Source organism: Chiloscyllium plagiosum, unplaced genomic scaffold (assembly GCF_037043375.1).
Source record: "Chiloscyllium plagiosum isolate Xiang-an unplaced genomic scaffold, Cpla_swu_hap1 HiC_scaffold_1, whole genome shotgun sequence".
Classification (NCBI taxonomy): Eukaryota; Metazoa; Chordata; class Chondrichthyes; order Orectolobiformes; family Hemiscylliidae; genus Chiloscyllium; species Chiloscyllium plagiosum.
Window position 1 is genome coordinate 182,730,833 of NW_028270139.1, and position 22,296 is coordinate 182,753,128.

Consider the following 22,296-nt stretch of genomic DNA (forward strand, 5'->3'; position numbering starts at 1 on the left):
CCCCCCCACCTTCCCCCCCCCCCCATCTCCCCGTCCTCCACCTTCCCCCCAATCCCCCCCTCCACCTTCCCCCTCCCCCCTCCCCCCCCCCCCCTCCCTCCCCACACCTGTCCTATTGCACAGCATTATCACATTGCAAAATGCAATAGATTTCTGACAGATCTTGCAACTCAATTCTGGGCATCCATGAGGTGCTGTTGGCCATCAATCAAATTGTACTCCAAGGCAATCTGTAATTGTATGGCCCAGCATATTCATCAAGCCAAGAGATCGAACAATTAAGAGGTTCAATGGAGCAACACTGGGCACACCTACAAATGATGTGTCAGCATAATGAAGTGACAAAATACAGTTATTTGCTAACAGCAGATAGTCATACAGATATACAGTATGGAAACAGACCCTTCAGTCTAATTTACCCATGTCAACCAGATATCCTAATCTAATCTAGTCCCATTTGCCAGCACTTGCTCATATTCCTCTAAACCCTTTCTGTTCATATACCCATCCAGATGCCTTTTGAATGTCATTGTATCAACCTCCACTACTTCCTCTGGCAGCTCATTCCATGCACACAACACCCTGTGTGTGAAAAAATTGCCCCTTATACCCCTTTTAAATCTTTCCCCTCTCACCTTAAACCTCACCCTCTGGTTCTGGACCCACCCTGGGGAAAAGACCATATCTATTTACTCTTTCCAAGTCCCTCATGGTTTTATAAGGGCACCCCTCAGCCTCTGACACTCCAGGGAAAACAGTCCCAGCCTATTCAGCCTTTCCCTGTAGCTCAAACCCTGCAATCCTAGCAACAACCTGACTGTGTGGAGTGTGGGTGGCACGGTGGCACAGTGGTTAGCACTGCTGCCTCACAGCGCCTGAGACCTGGGTTCAATTCCTGCCTCAGGCGACTGACTGTGTGGAGTTTGCACGTTCTCCCCGTGTCTGCGTGGGTTTCCTCCGGGTGCTCCGGTTTCCTCCCACAGTCCAAAGATGTGCAGGGTCAGGTGAATTGGTCATGCTAAATTGCCCGTAGTGTTAGGTAAGGGGTAAATGTAGGGGTATGGGTGGGTTTCGCTTCGGCGGGTCGGTGTGGACTTGTTGGGCCGAAGGGCCTGTTTCCACACTGTAATATAATCTAATCTAATGTAATCTAATCTAAATGTTTTCTGAACCCTTTCAAGTTTCACAACATCCTTCTGATAGGAGGGAGACCAGAATTGCACACAATGATAGATAGGGCCAAGTGATTTCGCAAACAACAGTTCAGACCTAAGCTCTACAATTTGCCATGTCTGGTCGTGAATAGAGGCAGACAATTAAACAACTCCCTGGAGGAGAAGGCTGTACAAATATCTCCATCCTCAATTATGGAGGACCTTAGCACATTAGTGCAAAGATAAGGCTAAGCATTTATGACAGTCTGCATTGAGAAGTACCGAGTGAAAGGGTTTAGAGGGGGTGATTTCTTGGAATTTAATCCAGCAAAGTTTTGTTTGTAGTAACATGTAGAAAGCTCAATTTAGGACAGCACAGTGCTGGATCTGATTCTGGGGAAAGAAGCTGGATGAGTGTTTAATATAGCAGTGAGGGAACATTTTCGTGATAGTGAAAACAACATGGTTCAAATTACTTAAGGACAAGTGAAAAGGTGGCTTGCAAAAAACACTTTGGATGGGGGGAAAGGCATAATTTATTAAAATAAAGCAGGAACTGGCCAAAGCTGACTGGGAACAGTTCCTTGCAAATAATTCTATAGTGGAGCAGTGGGGGCATTCCAGGTTGCTACAGGAGGAAGGGCAGGAAATTGCAGGAGCTCTGACAAAAAATTTTAATTCCTCTCAGGCCTTAGGTGAAGTACCAGAGGACTGGAGAATGACTAATGCAAGTCAGGAAAAGGAACGACTAGCAAATGGTAGCCTCTTAAAAGTGCAATTTGAAGAGTCAAGGGACAGTATGTCCCTGTTAGGGTAAAGAGAAAAGCTGACAGGTATAAGGATCCCTCGCTGACGATGGATATTGTAGGCTAGTCAGTAAAAAGAAGCAGCTATCGGGCTCAAATGAATCCCTCGATGACTTTAAATAGTGTAGCAGCACACTTAGAGTCACAGAGATGTACAGCATGGAAACAGACACTTCAGTCCAACTAGTCCATGCTGACCAGATATCCTAAATGAATCTAGTCCCATTTACTAGCAATTGATCCAAACCGCTCCAAGCCCTTCCTGTTCATGTACCCATCCAGCCGCCTTTTAAATATTGTAATTATTCCAGTCTCCATCACTTCTTCTGGCAGTTCATTCTATTTACTCATCACCCTTTGTGTGAAAAAGTTGCCCCTTAGGTTATTTTTAAATCTTTCCCCTCTCATCCTCAACCTATGCACTCTAGTTCTGGAGATTGCTTACAGTGTGGAAACAGGCCCTTTGGCCCAACAAGTCCACACCGACCTGCTGAAGCGCAAATCGCCCAGACCCATTCCCCTACATTTACTCTTTCACCTAACACTACGGGCAATTTAGCCTCGCCAATTCACCTAATCTGCACATTTTTGGATTGTGGGAGGAAACCGGAGCACCCGGAAGAAACCCACACAGACACGGGGAGAATATGCAAACTCCACACAGAGAGTCGCCTGATGCGGGAATTGAACCCGGGTCTCTGGCGCTGTGAGGCAGCAGTGCTAACCACTGTGCCACCGTGCCGCCCACAAGTCCCCCAACCCAGGGAAAAAACAATGACTGCAGATGCTGGAAACCAGATTCGAGTGGTGCTGGAAGAGCACAGCAGTTCAGGCAGAATCCGCGGAGCAGTAAAATCATGACGTCACGGTGTGAACCCAGGGAAAAAGCCTTGTCAATTTTCCCCATCCATGCCCCTCATGATTTTATAAACTTCTATTTTATAATCCTCAGCCTCCGATGCTCCAAGGAAAACAGCCCCAACCTATTCAGCTTCTGCCTATAGCTCAAACCCTCCAACCATGGCAACATCCCTGTAAATATTTTCTGAACCTTTTCAAGTTACAGAACATCCTTCCAAAGGAGGAAGACCACAATTACACACAATACTTCAAAAGTAGCCTAACCAATATTCTGTACAGCCACAGCATGACCTCTCAACTCCCATACTCAAAGCTTTGACCAATAAAGAAAGCATTTCAAACACCTTCTTCACTATCCTATCTACCTGAAACTCCACTTTTAAGGAACTATGAACCTGCACTCCAAGGTTTCTTTGTTGAGCAACACTCTCCTGGACCTTACCCTTAAGTGTATAAGTCTTTCCCTAATTTGCCTTTCCAAAATTCAGCATCTCACATTTATCTAAATTTAACTCCATCTGCCACTCCTTGGCCCATCTGATCAAGATCCTGTTGTACTCTAGCTAACTTCTTTGCTGTCCACCACTTCATCTTGGTGTCACTAAATCATTTACAGGTTTACAAATGATGAAAAGTAGTGGACCCAGCACCAATAGTTTTGGCACAACATTGCTAACAGGTCTAGATGGGCTTCAGTTTGGCTTCACAGGTCAGCGTGACATCGAAGGCCGAAAGGCCTATACTGCACTGTAATGTTCTATGTGCTATAAGGTCATCGTCTCAGCGCTAGCTCCAAGATATTTGCAGAATTCATCAACTTTTATACACATGGCAGGTAATTTTGGCACTATCGGATCCATTATACAAAATGGCACAGGAACAGAGCCCACCAAGACTGCGCTGATTCCTACTCTTTTTGTTTAAGACATGCTACTTGTTGCCCTAATGTGGTTTCTGTCCTCCTGTTCCATTTCCTGTTCAGGAAATCAAGATGCACCTTAAATGTTTCTAACATGACTGCTTCCACTGTTTGGGCAAGCAATCCATTGCAGTAATCGATTTTAGTAACATTTCATACCCCAAATGGGTTCCCTTGTTCATTGATACAAGTGAGAATGCCTCTCCTGCAGAAATGATTGACCTGTTTACGTCTACCCAGCCTTCAAATCTCGACCCTCCCTTTGGTACCCTGGTTGGAGAGAAGTGGACATAGCTGAAAATGTGTTGCTGAAAAAACGCAGCAGGTCTGGCAGCATCCAAGGAGCAGGAGAATTAACGTTTCAGGCATGAGCCCTTCTTCAGAAGGTGGTGCTCCTTGGATGCTGCCTGACCTGCTGCGCTTTTCCAGCAACACATTTTCAGCTCTGATCTCTAGCATCTGCAGACCTCACTTTCTCCTAGGAGAAGTAGACATATCCCTGTTAAGCCCATCATAATACTACTAATCTCCCTTGGTAACCCCATTCTGTCATCTTACCGGAGGCAAGTTTAGAGACACACGGTGTATCGATAGCAGAGCCGGCAATACAGAAGTACAGATTAAAGTTTTTAATCAGTCCTTCTTAGTCCTTTTCCTCTTTCTTCCTTTGGTGCATCTTCCACCGTTTACAGTCGCTCAGGTGAATCCAGCAATCTTTTCCCTTGACTTTCACTGAGGTGGGCATTCGAATCAACACCTAGAATGGTCCTTTCCAGTGGGGTCCCAGCTTCGGATTAGGATCCATTCGCCAGTCTTTACTCCTTTCTAGTCACTGTCGCGATCAGGGGGTGGTTTGGTGGTTTCCTTCACCTGTGAGTGGAGAGACTTTAGAGACATCGTTAGTTGTTTGAAATAACACTGCATTTCATCCCCCATTACATACAGATCAACCTGGGGTGGTGGAGCCTCGTTGCTGTTCCATGAAGTTCGTCCAGGTTGGCCACATATTATTTCAGCTGCTGTGAAACCGGTACCGATTTGGGGAGTAATGCGCATGTGGTACAGGGCGAGGGGGCAGAACCTTTAGCCAATTCAGTCCTGTTTCTAGAATGAGTTTAGCAAATTTGTCCTTCAGAATTCCACTTGCACGTTCCACTATTCCCGCTGCCTTTGGATGATATACACAATAGAACTGCTGGTCAATGTTGAGGAAGGTACACAGTTCTTGGTTAATCTTTCCATTATCAGGTGATCATCACTGAGGCATGCCAAAGCAGGAGATTATTTATTTTAGGAGAATTTGGGTCCCTTTAGATGTTTGTTATTAGTTGTTGGGAAAACCTGTATCCATTTGCTGAATGTATCTATGATGACAAGGCAATATTTGTACCATTGCACTCGTGGTAATTCTATAAAGTCCAGTTGTAAAGTGTTGAAGGGGCCACTTGGGACTGGAGTTCTTTGGTACATCGAATCGGTTTCCCTGGGTTAACTTTCTGGCATACAAGACAATGCCTGGCCCTTTGTTCAGCTGCCTCATTTAGGTGTGGACTCCACCATGTTTGTAATAAAAGCGTTCACTCCTCCATTTCCCAAGTGAGTGTCTGTGTGTAAATTGTCAACAAAAAAAGGCATGTTTATCCGGCCGGGGTATGCCAGCGACCAGGATTGCATACAGCAATATTTCTGCCACATATCTTTTTCGGAAGCAGGGGTTGTCCCTCTGACATTGTAAAATAGTGGACATGCCTGGAGAACCAGCATCATTTCTGTCGGAATCTTCCCCACTATCAAATAAAGTCTGGGTTCCAGACATGTCCAATGGTGCATGAGAGACGGTTTTCTCACTTTTGTCTTTAGTAGGCTTTGATTTAAGTTCATACATTTCACATAAAGCCTTCAAAACCTTCTAACAAAGGGTTTTCCCTTTATCATCCTTACATTTAGTGGTGTGTTCCGAAGAAATTTGACACGAATTTTCATTTAATCAGGTGGCCACCGTCCTCCAACTAGTAATTAAATCTTTCCATTTTTGCAAAATATTAGACTTCCACACCTCTGCCTCTGCTTTTGAACATTTATCTAGATCCCAAGATCCCCCCAATGGCCATTGTTCATTTCCCAATAACTTGTTTAGTTGAACGCTCAATCTTCGATAATTTAACCCGTCATGTGGATTGTCGCAACAAATATTTCCTAACTGGTACCAAAGACCCCATTTATCAAGTGTTTGTCCCATTTTGTCTAAATGTACTCTAACCATTTTAGATTTACCAACAGTACACGCAAATCAATTCCGGATAGTCATCCACATTCCTGCATGCTGTTTGTGAGACAGAATGTCGCCCCCACCCACTTCCAGAATGTTCAGCTTCTTGGAGAAAGACAGCATAGTTTAACCCTTTAACATTACATTAATATCCAGAGAGATAGTACAACTTAATCTTTTAACATTACAAAGGAAGCTCAACACCTCACAAAATGATGGCTGAGAGTTCACAAAATGGTGGCCCAGGGACAAACACCAACGCAGACATATAACTGCCACTGGTTTGGAAACACATGTCATGCAGCAATAAATTGGTGGTAGAAAGGAGCTGTGGGCAGAAACTGCAACATAAAAAAGAATATATTAAGTGGGTGTGTTTGAGGAAGACAATACAAATATCATGCAGTGAAAGTATAGGAAGAAATTCTAAACACTATGAAAAGGGAAAGAGAAAAGCCCAAACTTGCAATCCAGTGAGAACATAGAAAGGTACAGCACAGATCAGGCACTTTGGCCCACGATGTTGTGCCGAAGGTTAATCCTAATGTAAAATAAAATAACTTAACCTGTGCACCCCTCAACTCACTGCTATCCATGTGAATGTCCAGCAGTCGCTTAAATGTCCCTAACGACTCAGCTTCCACCACCACCGCTGGCAATGCATTCCATGCATTCACAACTCTCTGCGTGAAGAAACTTTCTCTGACGTCCCCTCTACACCTTTCTCCTAATATCTTAAAACTATGACTGTTCGTAGCCGTCAATCCTGCCCTGGGTAAAGGTCTCTGGCTATTGACTCTATCCATTCCTCGCAGTATCTTGTACACCTTGATCAGGTCTCCTCTCTTCCTCCTTCTCTCCAGAGAGAAAACTCCAAGCTTAGTCAACCTCTCTTCATTAGGAAAGCCCTCCAGTCCAGGCAGTATCCTGGTAAACCTTCTTTGCACCCTCTCCAAAGCCTCTGTATCTTTCCTATAATAGGGCGACCAGAACTGGACACAATATTCCAAGTGTGGTCTCACCAGGGACTTGTAGAGCTGAAGCAAAACCTCACGGCTCTTAAGCTCAATACCCCTGTTAATGAAAGCCAAAACACCATATGCTTTCTTAACAACCCTATCCACTTGGGTGGCAACTTTGATCTATGTACTTGCACACCCAGATCCCTCTGTTCCTCCACTCTGCCAAGAATCAAGCCTTTAATCCTATATTCAGCATTTAAGTTCGACTTTCCAAAATGCATCACTTTGCATTTATCCAGGTTGAACTCCATCTGCCATTTCTCGGCCCAGCTGTGCATCCTGTCTATGTCACGCTGCAGCCTGCAGTAGCCCTCTACACTATTGACGACACCTCCAACCTTAGTGTCATCTGCAAATTTACTCACCCACCCCTCCACCTCCTCATCCAAGTCATTTATAAAAACTCAAAAAAGCAGAGGTCCAAGAACAGAGCTCTGAGGGACCCCACTCAACACTGTCCTCCAGACAGAATATTTTCCATCTACAACCACTCTCTGCCTTCTGTCAGCCAACCAATTCTGAATCCAGATAGCCAAATCTCCCTGTATCCCATACTTCCTGACTTTATGAATGAGCCTACCGTGGGGAACCCTATCAAATGCCTTGCTGAAATCCATATACACCACATCCACTGCTCGACCGTTGTCGACCTGTCTTGACACCTCTCAAAGAACTCAATAAGATTTGTGAGGCATGACCTGCCCCTTACAAAACCATGCTGACTGCCTTTAATCACACTATGCTTCGCCAAATAGTCCTAAATCCTATCCCTCAGAATTCTTTCCACAACTTTGCTGACCACAGACGTAAGACTGACTGCTCTGTAATTGCAAGGGATTTCCGTATTCCTCCTCTTGAAAAGTGGAACAACGTTTACCTCCTTCCAATCCTCCGGTACAACTCCCTTGGAGAATGAGGAGGCAAATATCCTCTACAGTGGCTCAGCAACCTCTTTTCTTGCTTCTCGGAGCAGCCTAGGATAAATCTGGTCTGGCTCTGGGGACTTATCAGTCTTAATGTTTTCCAAAATGTCTAGCACATCAACTTCATTAATCTTGATCTGGTCAAGACTGTATCCCAGCTCCTCTAAGTTTTCATTTATAACAAGTCCCCTTTCCTTGGTGAAAACCGAAGCAAAAATCTCATTTAGGGCTTCCCGTATCTGCTCAGACTCCACGCACATGTTCCCTCCGCTATCCCTGATTGGCCCTACCTGCTCACTGAGCATTCTCTTATTCCTCACATATGAGTTAAAACATCTTTCGGTTCTCCCTAATCCTTCTTGCCAAGCCTTTTTCATCTCCCTTCCTGGCTCTCCTCAGTCCATTTCTGAGCTCCTTTCTGGCAAGTCTGTAATCCTCTAAAGCTGTGCTAGATCCTTGCTTCCTCCACCTTCCGTAAGCTGCCTTCTTCCTTTTGACGAGAAGCTCTTCTGTTTGCGTCATCCAAGATTCCTTAATCTTACCCCTTTTTACCTGTCTCAGAGGAACAAATTTATGCATCACTCGCAACAACTGCTCCTTAAATAGTCTCCACATGTCTGCTGTGCCCTTTCTGTGGAACAATTGCTCCCAGTCTGTACTTCCCAACTCCTGTCTGATAGTGTCATAATTTCCTTTTCCCCTATTAAATATCTTCCCTTTGTAACTGCTCCTTTCACTCTCCAAGGCTTTGCTAAATGTGAGCTGAAAATGTGTTGCTGGAAAAGCGCAGCAGGTCAGGCAGCATCCAGGGAACAGGAGAATCGACGTTTTGGCATAAGCCCTTCTTCAGGAATACTGGGCTTATGCCCGAAACGTCGATTCTCCTGTTCCCTGGATGCTGCCTGACCTGCTGCGCTTTTCCAGCAACACATTTTCAGCTCTGATCTCCAGCAACTGCAGACCTCACTTTCTCCCCTATGCTAAATGTGAGGCAGTTGTGATCACTTTCACCAAAGTGCTGTCCCACCACGAGATCTGACACCTGTCCTGGCTCGTTGCCGAGCACCAAATCCAAAATGGCCTCTCCCATTGACTGGACACAATATTCCAACTATGGTCTCACCAGGGAATTGTAGAGCTATAGCAATGCCTCACGGCTCTTAAACTCGATCCCCCTGTTAATGAAAGCCAAAATACCATATGCGTTCTTCACAGCCCTATCTACTTGGGTGGCAACCTTGAAGGATCTGTGTACTTGCACACCCAGACCCCTCTGTTCCTCCACACTGCCAAGAATCCTGTCTTTAATCCTATATGTGGCATTCGAGTTCGGCCTTCCAAAATGCATCACTTCACATTTATCCAGATTAAACTCCATCTGCCATTTCTCAGCCCAGCTCTGCATCCTTCTATGTTGTGCTGCAGCCTCCAATAGCCCTTAATACTATCAACGACACCTCCAACCTTTGTGTCATCGGCAATTTTGCTAACCCACTCCTCAACCTCCTCATCCAGGTCATTTATAAAAACTATAAAGAGCAGAGGCCCAAGAACACAGCCCTGTGGAACCCCATAAACCACTAACCTCCAGGCAGAATACTTTCCATCTACAACCACTCTCTGCCTTCTGTCAGCCAATCAATTCTGAATCCAGATAGCCAAATCTCCCTGTTTCCCATACCTCCTGACTTTATGAATGAGACTACCGTGGAGAATCTTCGTCGACCTGTCTTATCACCTCCACGAAGAAACTCAATAAGATTCGTGAGGCATGACCTGCCCCTCACAAAGCCATGCGGACTGCCTTTAATCATGCTGTGCTTTGCCAAATAGTCATAAATCCTATTCCTCAAAATTCTTTCCAACACTTTGCTGACCACAGATGTAAGACTGACTGGTCTGTTATTGCCAGGGACTTCCCTATTATTCTTCTTGAAAAAAGGAGCATTCGCCTCCTTCCAATCCTCCGGTACGACTCCTTGGAGAGTGAGGAGGCGAAGATCTTCGCCAGCGGCTTTGCAACCTCCTTTCTCGCTTCCCGGAGTAGCCTAGGATAAATCTGGTCTGGCCCTGGGGACTTATCAATCTTAATGTTTGCCAAAATTTCCAGCACATCAATTTCATCAATCTTGATCTGGTCAAGCCTGTATCCCAGCTCCTCAAAGTTCTCATTCACAACAAGGTCCCTTTTCTTAGTGAAAACTGAAGCAAAAAACTCATTTAAGGCTTCCCCTATCTGCTCAGACTCCACGCACAAGTTCCCTCCGCTATCCCTGAACGGCCCACCTTCTCCCTGACCATTCTCTGATTCCTCACATCTGAGTAAAATGCCATTGGGTTCTCCCTTATCCTTCTTGCCAAGCTTTTCTCGTGCCTCCTCTTAGCTCTCCTCAGTCCATTTAGATTCATAGAGATGTACAGCACGGAAACAGAACCTTTGGTCCAACCTGTCCTTGCTAACCAGATATCCCAACCCATTCTAGTCCCACCTGCCAACATTTGGGGGCGGCACAGTGGTTAGCACTGCTGCCTCACAGTGCCAGAGACCTGGGTTCAATTCCTGCCTCAGGCGACTGACTGTGTGGAGTTTGCACATTCTCCCCGTGTCTGCGTGGGTTTCCTCCGGGTGCTTCATATGCAGTTTCCTCCCACAGTCCAAAAATGTGCAGGTTAGATGAATTGGCCATGTTAAATTGCCCGTAGTGTTAGGTGAAGGGGTAAATGTAGGGAAATGGGTCTGGGTGGGTTGCTCTTCGGCGGGTCGGTGTGGACTTGTTGGGCCGAAGGGCCTGTTTCCACACTAAGTAATCTAATAAAATAAAAGTAATCTAATAAAAAACTTGGCCCATATCCCTCCAAACCCTTCCTATCCATATACCCATCCAAATGCCTCTTAAATGTTGCAATTGTACCAGCCTCCACCACTTCCTCTGGCAGCTCATTCCATACACGTACCACCCTCTGCCCTTTAGGTCTCTTTTATATCTTTCCCTTCTCACCCTAAACCGATGCACTCCAGTTCTGGACTCCCTGACCCCAGGGAAAAGACTTTGCCTATTTACCTTATCCATGCCCCTCATAATTTTGTAAATCTCTATAAGGTCACCCCTCAGCCTCCGACGCTCCAGGGAAAACAGCCCTAGCCTATTCAACCTCTCTTTATAGCTCAAATCCTCCAACCCTGCCAGATCCTTGCAAATCTTTTCTGAACCCTTTCAAGTTTCACAATATCTTTCCGATATTGCATGCAAATATTCCAACAGTGGCCTAACCAATATCCTTTACAGCCACAACATGACCTCCCAACTCCTGTACTCAAAACTCTGACCAATAAAGGAAAGCATACCAAACGCCTTCTTCACTATCCTATTGACCTGCAACTCCACTTTCAAGGAGCTATGAACCTGCACTCCAAGGTCTCTCACCCTCACAACGCGCAGCCCTCCAATCCCTCTGCTCCAATCCTGACCTCACCATCAAGCCAGCGGACAAAGGGGGCGCAGTGGTAGTCTGGCGCACTGACCTCTACATCGCTGAAGCCAAACGCCAACTCGAGGACACCTCTTCCTACCGCCCCCTTGACCATGACCCCACCTCCCATCACCAAACCATCATCTCCCAGACCATACAGAACCTCATCACCTCAGGAGATCTCCCACCCACAGCTTCCAACCTCATAGTCCGGGAACCCCGCACTGCCCGGTTCTACCTCCTTCCCAAGATCCACAAGCCTGACCACCCTGGCCGACCCATTGTCTCAGCATGCTCCTGCCCCACTGAACTCATCTCTACCTACCTCGACACTGTCCTATCCCCCCTAGTCCAGGAACTCCCCACATACGTTCGAGACACCACCCACGCCCTCCACCTCCTCCAAGACTTCCGTTTCCCCGGCCCCCAACACCTCATCTTCACCATGGATATCCAATCCCTCTACACCTCCATCCGCCATGACCAGGGCCTCCAAGCCCTCCGTTTTTTCCTCTCCAGACGTTCCCAACAGTACCCCTCCACCGACACTCTCATTCGTTTGGCCGAACTGGTCCTCACCCTTAACAATTTCTCCTTTGAATCCTCCCACTTCCTCCAGACCAAAGGGGTAGCCATGGGCACACGTATGGGCCCCAGCTATGCCTGTCTCTTTGTTGGCTACGTAGAGCAGTTGATCTTCCGTAATTACACCGGCACCACTCCCCACCTCTTCCTCCGCTACATTGATGACTGCATTGGCGCCACCTCGTGCTCCCGCGAGGAGGTTGAGCAATTCATCAACTTCACCAACACATTCCACCCTGACCTTAAATTTACCTGGACCATCTCTGACACCTCCCTCCCCTTCCTGGACCTCTCCATCTCCATCAGTGACGACCGACTTGACACTGACATCTTCTACAAACCCACCGACTCCCACAGCTACCTGGATTACACCTCTTCCCACCCTACCTCTTGCAAAAATGCCATCCCGTATTCCCAATTCCTCCGCCTCCGCCGTATCTGCTCCCAGGAGGAGCGGTTCCACCATAGAACACACCAGATGGCCTCCTTTTTTAGAGACCGCAATTTCCCTTCCCACGTGGTTAAAGATGCCCTCCAACGCATCTCATCCACATCCCGCACCTCCGCCCTCAGACCCAACCCCTCCAACCGCAACAAGGACAGAACGCCCCTGGTGCTCACCTTCCACCCTACCAACCTTCGCATAAACCAAATCATCCGCCGACATTTCCGCCACCTCCAAACAGACCCCACCACCAGGGATATATTTCCCTCCCCACCCCTCTCCGCCTTCCGCAAAGACCGTTCCCTCCGTGACTACCTGGTCAGGTCCACGCCCCCCTACGACCCACCCTCCCATCCTGGCACTTTCCCCTGCCACCGCAGGAACTGTAAAACCTGCGCCCACACCTCCTCCCTCACCTCCATCCAAGGCCCCAAAGGAGCTTTCCACATCCATCAAAGTTTTACCTGCACATCCACTAATATCATCTATTGTATCCGTTGCTCCCGATGCGGTCTCCTCTACATTGGGGAGACTGGACGCCTCCTAGCAGAGCGCTTTAGGGAACATCTCCGAGACACCCGCACCAATCAACCACATCGCCCAGTGGCTCAACATTTCAACTCCCCCTCCCACTCTGCCGAGGATATGGAGGTGCTGGGCCTCCTCCACCGCCGCTCCCTCACCACCAGACGCCTGGAGGAAGAACGCCTCATCTTCCGCCTCGGAACACTTCAACCCCAGGGCATCAATGTGGATTTTAACAGTTTCCTCATTTCCCCTTCCCCCACCTCATCCTAGCTTCTAACCTCCAGAAACTCGATCCCCTGACCTGTCCGGACTTGTCCGACCTGCCCAGCTCCTTTTCCACCTATCCACTCCACCCTCTCCTCCCTGACCTATCACCTTCATCTCCTTCCCCACTGACCTATTGTACTCTATGCCACTCTCTCCCACCCCCACCCTCCTCTAGCTTATCTCTCCACGCTTCAGGCTCTCTGCCTTTATTCCTGATGAAGGGCTTTTGCCCGAAACGTCGATTTTGCCTGTCCTCGGATGCTGCCTGAATTGCTGTGCTCTTCCAGCACCACTGATCCAGAACCTCCAAGGTCTCTTTGTTGAGCAACACTCTTGAGGACTTTACCATTAAGTGTATAAGTCCTGCTAAGATTTGCTTTCCCAAAATGCAGCACCTTGCACTTATCTGAATTAAACTCGATCTGCCACTTCTCAGCCCATTGGCCCACCTGGTCAAGATCCTGTTGTAATCTGAGGTAACCCTCTTCATTGTTCACTACACCTCCAATTTTGGTGTCATCTGCAAATTTACTAACTGTACCTCTTATGCTTGCATCCAAATCATTATTGTAAATGACAAAAAGTAGAGGACCCAGCACCGATCCTTGTGGCACTCCACTGGTCACAGGCCTCCAGTCTGAAAAACAACCCTCCACCACCACCCTCTGTCTTCTACCTTTGAGCCAGCTCTGTGTCCAAATGGCTAGTTCTCCCTGTATTCCGTGAGATCTAACCTTGCTAATCAGTCTCCCGTGGGGAACCTTGTTGAATGCCTTACTGAAGTCCATATAGATCACATCAACCTCTCTGCCTTCATCAATCCTCTTTGTTACTTCCTCAAAACACTCAATCAAGTTTGTGAGACATGATTTCCCACGCACAAAGCCATGTTGACGATCCCTAATCTGTCTTTGCCTTTCCAAATACATGTATATCCTGTCCCTCCAGATTCCGTCTAACAACTTGCCCACCACCGACGTCAGGCTCACTGGTCTATAGTTCCCTGGCTTGTCCTTACCACCCTTCTTTAACAGTGGCACCACGTTAGCCAACCTCCAGTCTTCTGACACCTCACCTGTGACTATCAATGATACAAATATCTCAAGAAGATGCCCAGCACTCGGTTCCCTAGCTTCCCACAGAGTTCTAGGGTACACCTGATCAGGTCCTGGGGATCTATTCACCTTTACCCGTTTCAAGACATCCAGCACTTCCTCCTCTGTAATATGAGCATTTTGCAAGATGTCACCATCTATTTCCCTACAGTCTTTATCTTCCATGTCCTTTTCCACAGTAAATACCGATGCAAAATACTCATTTAGTATGTCCTTCATTTTCTGCGACTCCACACAAAGGCCACCTTGCTGATCTTTGAGGGGCCCTATTCTCTCCCCAGTTACCCTTTTGTCCTTAATGTTTTTGTAAAAACTCTTTGGATTCTCCTTAATTCTATTTGCCAAAGCTGTCTCATGTCCCCTTTTTGCCCTCCTGATTTCCCTCTTAAATATATTCCTACTTCCTTTATACTCTTCTAAGGATTCACTTGATCTATCCTGTCTGTACCTTATTAATGCTTCCTTCTTTTTCTTAACAAACCCTCAATTTCTTTAGTCATCCAGCATTCCCTGTACCTACCAGCCTTCCCTTTCTCCCTGACAGGAATATACTTTGTCTGGATTCTTGTTATCTCATTTCTGAAGTCTTCCCATTTTACAGCCGTCCCTTTACCTGCGAACATCTGCCCCCGACCAGCTTTCGAATGTTCTTGCCTAATACCGTCAAAATTGGCCTTTCTCCAATTTAGAGCTTCAACTTTTAGATCTGGTCTATCCCTTTCCATCATTATTTTAAATCTGATAGAATTATGGTCGCTGGCCCCAAAGTGCTCCCCCACAGACACCTGCCTTATTTCCCAAAAGTAGGTCAAGTATTGCACCTTGTCTAGTTGGTATATCCACATACTGAATCAGAACGTTTTCATGTACACACTTAACAAATTCCTCTCCATCTAAACGTTTAACACTATGGCAGTCCCAGTCCATGTTCGGAAAGTTAAAATCCCCGACCATAACCACCCTATTATTCTTACAGATAGCTAAGATCTCCTTTACAAGTTTGATTCTCAATTTCCCTCTGACTATTAGAACATAGAACATAGAACATAGAAAATACAGCGCAGTACAGGCACTTTGGCCCTCGATGTTGCGCTGATCCAAGCCCACCTAACCTACACTAGCCCACTATCCTCCATATGCCTATCCAATGCCCGTTTAAATGCCCATAAAGAGGAAGAGTCCACCACTGCTACTGGCAGGGCATTCCATGAACTCACGACACGCTGAGTAAAGAATCTACCCCTAACATCTGTCCTATACCTACCACCCCTTAATTTAAAGCTATGCCCCCTTGTAATAGCTGACTCCATACGTGGAAAAAGGTTCTCATGGTCAACCCTATGTAAACCCCTAAACATCTTGTACACCTCTATCAAGTCACCCCTAAACCTTCTTTTCTCCAATGAAAACAGCCCCAAGTGCCTCGGCCTTTCTTCATACGATCTTCCTACCATACCAGGCAACATCCTGGTAAACCTCCTCTGCACCCGTTCCAGTGCCTCCACATCCTTCCTATAGTATGGCGACCAACACTGCACACAATACTCCAGATGCGGCCGCACCAGAGTCTTATACAACTGCAACATTACCTCAGGGCTCCGGAACTCAATTCCTCTACCAATAAAAGCCAGTACGCCATATACCGCCTTCACCGCATTATTTACCTGGGTGGCAACTTTCAGAGCTCTGTGTACATGGACACCAAGATCCCTCTGCTCATCCACACTACCAAGTATCTGACCAATAGCCCAGTACCCCATCTTTTTGTTACTCTTACCAAAGTGAATCACCTCACACTTAGCTACATTGAACTCCATTTGCCACCTTTCACCCAACCTTCTAGCCCTCCTCCAGGTCATTTATAAAAATGACAAACAGCAATGGTCCCAAAACAGATCCTTGTGGAACACCGCTAGTAACTGCACTCCATGAAGAAACTTTGCCATCAACTACTACATAAGGGCCCGAAACGTCGATTCTCCTGTTCCCTGGATGCTGCCTGACCTGCTGCGCTTTTCCAGCAACACATTTTAATTCTCTCTAAGGCTTTGCCCACAACAGAAGTGAGACTCACCGGCCTATAGTTACTAGGGTTATCCCTACTTCCCTGCTTGAACAAGGGAACCACATTTGCTATCCTCCAGTCTACTGGCACTATTCCTCTAGACAACGAGGACATAAAAATCAAGGCCAATGGCTCTGCAATCTCCTCCCTTGCTTCCCAGAGAATCCTACGATAAATGCCATCAGGCCCAGGGGACTTACCTATTTTCACCCTTTCCAGAATTTCCAACACCTCTTCCCTACATACATCAAAGCCGTCCATTCTAATTAATTGTGACTCAATATTCACATCGGCAACAATGTCCTGTTCCTGAATGAATACTGACGAAAAGTATTCATTCAGTGTCTCCCCAATCTCTTCAGCCTCCACACGCAACTTCCCACTACTAATCTTGACTGGCCCTATTCCTACCCTAGTCATTCTTTTATTCCTGATATACCTATAGAAAGCCTTAGGGTTTTGCCTAATCCTACCATCTAAGGACTTTTCATGTCCCCTCCTTGCTGCTCTTAGCTCTCTCTTCAGATCCTTCCTGGCTACCTTATAACACTCAATCGCCCCAATTGAACCTTCACGCCTCATCTTTACATAGGCCTCCCTCTTCCATTTAATAAGGGATTCCAATTCCTTATTAAACCAAGGCTCCCTCACATGACCCTTTCCTCCCTGCCTGACAGGTACATACTTATCAAGGACACTCAATAGTTGCTCCTTGAACAAGCTCCACATATCAATTGTACCCAAGCCTTGAAGCATACTTTTCAAAGCCACGCATCCTAGGTCGTGCCTCACCGCATCATAATTTCCCTGCCCCCAGTTATAACTCTTGCCCTGCAGTGCACACTTATCCCTCTCCATCACTCGAGTAAAAGTCACCGAATTGTGGTCACTGTCCCCAAAGTGCTCACCTACCTCCAATTCTAACACCTGGCCTGGTTTGTTACCCAGAACCAAATCCAGTATGGCCTCACCTCTTGTTAGCCTGTCTGCATATTGTGTCAGGAAACCCTCCTGCACACATTGGACAAACACCGACCCATCTAACGAACTCGAGCTATAGCTTTCCCAGTCAATATCAGGAAAGCTAAAGCCCCCATAACAACCACCCTATTACTTTCACTCTTCTCCTGAATAATCCTCGCAATCCTTTCTTCTACATCTCTAGGACTATTAGGAGGCTTGTAGAAAACTCCTAACAGGGTGACCTCACCTTCCCTATTCCTAACCTCAGCCCAAACTACTCAGATGGCGAGTCTTCATCCATCGTCCTTTCCACCGCTGTAATACTATCTTTGACAAGCAATGCCACACCTCCCCCTCTTTTACCCCCACCTCTGACCCTACTAAAACGTTTAAACCCTGGAACCTGCAACAGCCAATCCTGTCCCTGTTCTACCCATGTCTCCGTAAGAGCCACAACATCGAAATCCCAGGTACCAACCCACGCTGCAAGTTCACCTACCTTATTTCGTATACTTCTTGCATTGAAGTATACACACTTCAAGCCACTTTCCTGTTTACAGGCACCCTCCTTTGAGATTGATGCCATGTTCCTAACCTTCCTACACTCCAGGTCCTGCACCCTAAAGCTACAGTCTAGGTTCCCATGCCCCTGCAGAGTTAGTTTAAACCCCCCCTTTCTCGTAAGCCTGTAATCCTTTAAAGCTGTGCTGGATCCTTCCTTCCTCCACCTTAGTTAAACTGCCTTCTTCCTTTTGACAAGAAGCTCCTCTGTTCTCGTCGTCCAAGGTTCCTTAATCTTACCCCTTCTTACCTGTCTCAGAGGAACAAATTTGTGCATCACTCAACAACTGTTCCTTCAACAGTTTCCACATGTCTGCTGTGCTCTTTCTGTGGAACAATTGCTCCCAGTCTCTCCTTTCCAACTCCTGTCTGATAGCGTCATAATTTCCTTTTCCCCAATTAAATATCTTCCCTCAGTAACTGCTCCTTTCACTCTCCAAGGCTTTGTTAAATGTGACGCAATTGTGATCACTGTCACCAAAGTGTTCTCCCACCGCGAGATCTGACACCTGTAAAGCTCATTGCCGAGCACCAAATCCAAAATGGCCTCTCCCGTCGTCGGTCTGCCTACATACTGAGTAAGGAAACCCTCCTGAACACACCTGACAGAACCGCTCCAGCCAAACCATCTGCACTAAGGAGGTTCCAGTCAATATTGGGAAAGTTGAAATCACCCATATCAACAACCCTGCTACATCTGCATTTTTTCAAAATCTGCCCAGCTATGAGTTCTTTGATCTCTCTATTGCTATTACGGAGTCTATAGAAAACCCTAATGAGGTGGCTGTTCCCTTGCTGTTCCTATCTTCCACCCATACTGACTCAGTAGGCAAACCTTCATCAACATTCTTCATTTCTGTAGCTGTGATGCACTCTCTGATTAACAATGCTATACCCCCTTTTTCTTTTTCCACCCTCTCTGATCTTTTTAAACATTCTAAACCCTGGAACATCCAGCAACCATTCCTGCCCCTGTGAAACCCACGTCTCTGTTTTGGTCACACATCATAGCCCCAAGTACTGATCCATTCTCTAAGTTTGTCACTCTTATTTCTGACACTCCTTTTGCATGACAGCAGACACACTTTAACCAATCCTTTTGTTTTATAGTGTCAGCAACCTTCCCGATAAATTCACTGCACCCTGTCACTGCCCCATCTGCAACTGCCCCCCTCTCAGAAATGTGGCTCTGACTCCCAACCCCCTGCCAAACTAGTTTAAACCCTCCCGAACCACACGAGCAAATCTCCCACCCAGGACTTTTGTGCCTTTCAGTTCAGGTGCAACCCGTCCTTCATGTACAGGTCCCACCTTCCCCAGAAGGTATCCCAATGGTCTAGGTATCTGAAGCCCTCCCTCCTGCACCAGCCTCACAGCCATGTGTTAAGCTACATTTGCTGACTGTTCCTCATCTCACTATCTCGTGGCACCGGTAGCAAACCCAAGATCACTACTCTACTCGTCCTGCTGTTCAGCTTCCAGCCTAACTCTCTGTAGTCACTTTAAACTAATCTAAGCCCATCCCTCTACACTATCCCATCATCATCTATTTGCTTATCCAAGTAGTGTTTAAATGCTGCTAAAGTGGCTGAGTTAACTGCTTTGGCAGGCAGGATATCCCACACCCTTACCATTGTCTGAGTAAAGAACCTGATTAGATTACTTACAGTGTGGAAACAGGCCCTTCGGCCCAACAAGTCCACACCGACCCGCCGTAGCACAACCCACCAAGTCCCATACCCCTACATTTACCTCTTCACCTAACACTATGGGCAATTTAGTGTGGCCAATTCACCTAAAATGCACATATTTTTTTGGATTGTGGGAGGAAACCAGAGCACCCGGAGGAAACCCACGCAGACACGGGGAGAATGTGCAAACTCCACACAGAGAGTCACCTGAGGCGGGAATTGAACCCATGTCTCTGGCGCTGTGAGGCAGCAGTGCTGACCACTGTGCCACCGTGCCGCCCGTAAACCTGCCTCTGACATCTGTCTTAAATCTATCACCCCTCAGCTGTGCCCCCTCGTACTAGATGACGTCATCTTCCTAGGAAAAAGACTCTCACTGTCTACCCTATCTAATCCTCTGATCATCTTGTGTGCCTCTATTAAATCCCCTCTTAGCTCTCCAATGTGACCCATGTCCCTCAGCCTTTCCTCATAAAACCTTCCCTCCAGACCAGGCAACATCCTGGTCAATCCCCTCTGCACTTTTTCCAATGCTTCCAATTCCTTCTCGAAATATGGCGACCAGAACTGTGCACAATATTTCAAGTGAGGCCCCACTCGCGTTTTGTACAGTTGCAGCATGACATCACAGCTCCGGAATTCATTCCCTCTACTAATCAAACCTATAAAGGCACCATATGCATAAACATGGAGTTTAGTAAGGAGTTGATAAATTTCCCCATGGTAAACTGATAGAGAACGTGCAGTCACATGGTGTGCAGGATGTTCTAGCTAGGTGGATAAAGAACTGGTTGAGCAGCAGGAGACAGGGAGTAGTAGTTGAAGGGAGTATCTCGAAATGGAGAAAGGTGACCAGTGGTGTTCCACAGTGATCAGTGCTGGGGCTACTGTTGTTTGTAATATACATAAATGATCTGGAAGAGGGCACTGTTGGTATGAACAGCAAGTTTGCAGGTGACATAAAGATTGGTGGAGTAGCAGAAAGCATAAGGGACTGTCAAAGAATACAGGAGGATATAGACAGACTGGAGAGTTGGGTGGAAAAGTGGCAGATGGAGTTCAATCCAGACAAATGTGAGGTGATGTATTTAGGAAAGTCTAATTCTCGAGCGAATTATACAATGAATGGAAGAGCCTTGGGAAAAGTTGATGAGCAGAGAGATCTGGGAGTGCAGGTCCATTGTACCCTGAAGGTTGCTGCACAGGTGGAAAGAGTGGTCAAGAAGGCATATAGTATGCTTGCCTTCATTGGACGGAGTATTGAGTATAAGAGCTGGCAGGTCATGTTAAAATTGTACAAGACATTGGTTTGGCCGCATTTTGACCAGAACTGTGTACAGTTCTGGTCGCCACATTACCAATAAGATGTGGACGCTTTGAAGAGGGTGTAGAGAAAGTTTACGAGGATGTTGCCTGGTATGGAAGGTGCTAGCTATGAAGAGAGGTTGAGTAGATTAGGATTGTTTTCATTAGAAAAAAGGAGATTGGGGGGGACCTGATTGAGGTTTACAAAATCATGAAGGGTATAGACCGGGTGGATAGAGATAAGCTTTTTCCCAGGGAGAAGGAATCAATAATGTGTAGGTAGGGAGGAGAGGGATACAGATGCTTAGGAATTGACCGACAGGTTTAGACAGTAGATTTGGATCGGCTCAGGCTTGCAGGGCTGAAGGACCTGTTCCTGGGCTGTAAATTTTCTTTGTTCTTTATATGCCTTCTTAACAGCACTATCAACCTGGGTGGCAACTTTCAGGGATCTATGTACATGGACTCCAAGATTCCGCTGCACATCCACACTACCAAGCGTCTTTCCATTGACCCAGTATTCTGCCTTCCTGTTATTCTTCCCAAAGTGAATCACCTCATTTAGCTGCATTGAACTCCATTTGCCACCTCTCAGCCCAATTCTGCAGTTTATTCAAGTCTCCCTGCAGCATTCTTCCACGCTGTCCACCACTCCACCGACTTTAGTGTCATCTGCAAACTTATTACCCCATCCACCTATGCCTGCGTCCAAGTCATTTATAAAAATGACAAACAGCAGTGGTCCCAAAACTGATCCTTGTGGCACACTACCAGTAACTGAACTCCAGGCTGAATATTTTCCATCAACCACCACTCGCTGCCTTCTTACAGAAAGCCAATTTCTAATCCAAACAGCTAAATCACACTCAATCCCATGCCTCCGCATTTTCTCCAAAAGCCTACCATGTGGAACCTTATCAAAGGCTGTGCTGAAATCCATGTACACTATGTCAACTCTGCTACCCTCATCCACATGCTTGGCCATCTTTTCAAGAAACTCAATGAGGTTTATGAGACACAACCTGCCCTTGACGAAACCACGTTGATTATCTCCAATCAAATTGTTGGTTGCTAGATGATTATAAATCCTATCTCTTATAATCCTTGTCCTACAACAAATGTTAGGACCACTGGTCTATAATTACCTGGATCATCTCTACTGCCCTTCTTGAACAAGGGCACAACATTTGCAATCCTCCAGTCCTCTGGTACTAAACCTGTAAACAATGATGACTCAAAGATCAAGACCAACGGTTCCGTCATCTCCTCTCTTGCTTCCCAGAGAATCATTGGATAAATCCCATCTTGCCCAGGGGAACTATATTCCTTGGGGTCTGGGCTGATCA